Source organism: Misgurnus anguillicaudatus, chromosome 20 (genome assembly GCF_027580225.2).
Source record: "Misgurnus anguillicaudatus chromosome 20, ASM2758022v2, whole genome shotgun sequence".
Classification (NCBI taxonomy): domain Eukaryota; kingdom Metazoa; phylum Chordata; class Actinopteri; order Cypriniformes; family Cobitidae; genus Misgurnus; species Misgurnus anguillicaudatus.
This window is the reverse complement of record NC_073356.2, coordinates 16,631,546-16,635,490: the sequence shown is the minus strand read 5'-3', so window position 1 is coordinate 16,635,490 and position 3,945 is coordinate 16,631,546.

The window sequence follows — 3,945 nt, the reverse complement described above, 5'->3', positions numbered from 1 at the left end:
CTGAGCTGATGGTCAAATAAAGCTCCTGTTGCATTGTTTGGCTGGATTCAACAAATTGAATAAATCAAGGGTGACTGCACTTATTAACCTCCGTTCCCCCCAATGAATGTTACGATTTGGTCCGTGAAATGTGTAATGAAAAAAGAAGAACGATACAGGGACTGTTCTGGGAAATATTTTTAAATCAATTTTAAAACATTAACTTATTAAATATTTACATCTCATGTGTCGTCACAAAGATGTAAAGTGACAGGAAGTGGGCGGGAAGTTCACTTACTGGATGACATGCAATATTATTTGCATATTAATATTAGTGTATAATGTTAAATTATTATTATCACAGACTACGTTTGTACTGCAAATCTATAGCAAAATGGAAATTGTGTGATTTCAAATATTTATGAAGTAAACATAAGGCGATGGACATAAACATACCATCCTGGTCTCACTGTTAATACGTATTAATACCTTACATTACAACATAACATAAAGCTGTTAATATGTAAATATTTAACATATTAGTATTAAGTTCACGTTGAACATATGCATGTGTGCAAGGTATTTTTTAATCCAATTGAGAAAATTTTTCAAACACGGACAATTATTTATCATATTTAAATAGACATTGTGCCAATAAATTGATATTTGTTGTTACAGAATCCAAAAGCCTAAGAAAATCTGAAACTGAAAATATAATTGAACCCTGCCAGAAAGTTTTAGAATTGTTAATTAAAAATTGAAATAGGTAAACCATTATGATGTACAAATATGTAATATGCTCTCAAATAAAGGAAATTATGTTAAATAAGTAGTTTTCTTGGTTTGATTGAAACACAGAAGATGTTCTTAGGCTCTTTGAATCATCAATGTTTATACCAACTCATGCAGAACATAGTGCATGCTGTCATTAAAGCAAAACAGGGACATACTAAATAAAAAAATCATTTCATTTTAAATTATTATGTTAAAGGGGACATACAATCTGACTTTTTCCATGTTAAAGTGCTTTTATCAACTTAGAAAATGTGAATAAAATCAGCCCAGAAACTTAATTTTGGTAAACCATTCCCTGCAAGCATGTGAAAAAATAGATCATTGAAATTTGGCACCCCTTGTGATGTCAGAAGGGGATAATATTGCCCCTTAATCTGCACTATCCAACCACAGCACTGCAATTTAGTGCAGAGATCAGCTCATTTGCATTTGAAAGGACACACCCAAAACGGCACATTTTTGCTCACGCCTGCAAAGGGACACTTTTACATGCTATAATAAATTATCTATATGGTATTTTGAGCTAAAACTTCACATATGTACTCTGGGGACACCAAATATTTATTTTACATCTTAATAAAAATGCCCCCTTTAATAATACACTTTTTAGTATAAAAATTAAAATACAACATTTTCACCAGTGGTCTCAGACTTTTTATATTTGTATAAAAAATTCATGCTAATTATTTTTTTTACATTTCTTTTCATCCAAAATATCTATTGAATTTACTTTCCCATTCCTTTTGAATCAAACCAATACCACATATAAATCAAATCAAATTTGTGTCCTCTTTCAGGAAGGCCTGTTAAACAAATGAGTTCTTCCTCATCTTTTCATAAAGATCAACCTATTTAAAAAAGACCTTGGCTGGCTCTCGTCCCTTTGTTGGAAATTAATTGGAATTTGCCGAAACATCTTCATGGTCTGTCTTCCTCGCATTAATCTGTGCGAAAACTTCAATGGAAGAAACAAGAGTGTGTTTATATCGGCGGGGTGAAAGAGTTGACAGACTTCAGACTATATGACTAGCATGAAATGTTTTCAAGCAATCTTTAAACCAGGTCTTCTGTTTCAGCGCACACAAACTAAAGACTTAATTTGTTATAGTGCGGTGGCAAATGCCAAGCTTGCGCAAGAGAAAAAAAAGGAAGGGAAAAATCAGCAAATTTAGTTTCTGTGAAAGAGCTGCCGTGGAGTCGGTGAATAGAGGCATTAGACAAACGTTTCTTAATAGGCTTTTCAGCTGGAGTTCTCATAATAGCTGCTGAATTTCATTGGCATTGTCAATTAGCCAAAGTTTTTTTTCTTCTCCTTTTAAGCATTCAATTGACCAAATGAAACTGAGCCCCGAAGCACAAAAGCAAAGCCTTTTATCATACCTCTGGCTGAAAACAGCTCCACTTTAGTGCATGTTCTGCAATCGCCTATTTCTGAAGAAACAGAAAATGTTTGCTCATATTACTTCTCAAAGAAAGTTGAAGTTGATGCTGACGTCAGAGGCGGCCTAGTTTCTCATTCTTGTCAGGCATGGTTTGATGAGTCTGGTAAGACTTTCTCAGTCCGTGGCGACTTAATTGTTCTGCAAATGTGGACACTTTTTTTGTGTTAATCCATGGATGAGGGATTCAATGACAGAATAGCCATCATTATATCTCTCATTATTATACTCCCTCATTTAGCTCATTGGAAATTATTCAATTAAAATGGCAGGGGCCATTGTTGCTGATTTTGAATATCTTTTATCATTCGTGACCCTGTCTGTGAAATTCAGGCAAAAGTCTCATAATCTACACTGAACAAAATTATAAAATGCAACACTTTTGTTTTTGCCCTCATTTTTCAAGATCTAAAACTTTGTTTTTTTTTGCACAAAAGGCCTATTTCTCTCAAATATTGTTCACAAATCTGTCTAAATCTGTGTTATTGAGCACTTCTCCTTTGCTCAGATAATCACTCCACCTCACAGGTGTGACATAGCAAGATGCGGATTAGACTGCATGATTATTGCACAGGTGTGCCTTAGGCTGGCCACAATGGAGGGTATGCACGTGACGTCACCTTCGGCGAAAGTGACTGCGATTACGCCCACTGAGTGGCAAAAAGCAGAGCGGCGGAATGAGTGTACAGTGTGAAATCAGGGAAAACACGGGGAAAACGCGTCTAAATGGGAAAAAGCTGTTGTGCAATAGACTGTACTAACAGATTTAACAAGAAATCTGAGCTATTGTTTTACAGACTTTGCCAACGTCCACTTACCACAGGTGGGTTGACAAGTTGCTAGGGTCACTATCAAGTACAACTAAATATTTTTTTTTTGGACAACTGTCAGTTATACTGACATTTTCGTGGCCGCCGCTAGAACAGCCAGCCATTTTGTTAAATGTTTGCCACTCAACAGGGCAAGCTCCAGCGTGGTCACGTGGAAAAGTGACGTCAATGCATACCCTCTGTGGGTGATTCTCACGAAACCATTGAAACACCACGGCACTAATGATTTTAGCTTTAAAATGTGTAATATAGTAACATTAAAAAGCATCAGAATTAACACAATACTGTGTTCTACCTTGCACAATGTGTGATTTCAACATAAGAATTTATAATTGGAAATTTTATCTCATTTTCTGCTGAAATTCTCATTACCGCAATGTGTCCGGCTGTGTTTGAACATGCGTTATGTTGTAATTTAATCATATTAACACAAACATATTAAGAAAAAAAATAAATGGATGTTTTGCTAGACTACTTTAGATGACAGAAAAAATATTTACTGAATATTCCTGTATAATAATAATAAAGAAAAATTAGGAAAATGATGTGTCCATGCCTGATGTTCTCATCCTCCGCAACACTTTTTGAGAACAGTTTAAGCACACATACAGAATTTTAATAAAGTTTGATTTTGAGTGACCAAGCACATGGACCAGTTACTTCAAGATGGCTACCAGGTAAGATCATTTTTTTACAGTTAATTTGAAATATTGTCTTGTCAGAATGCTTACACGACATTTTGATTATCATTACCGCAACAGATGCTTATTAAAATGTTAATTCAATTAATAGAAGCATAATACTTTGATTTTAAATGCATGTGCAGAATCTCCAAATTATGTTCTTTCAGGTTTGTCATGTCATTTTGAAAATATGTCAGTGTTGATGTTTTCTGACTGTTG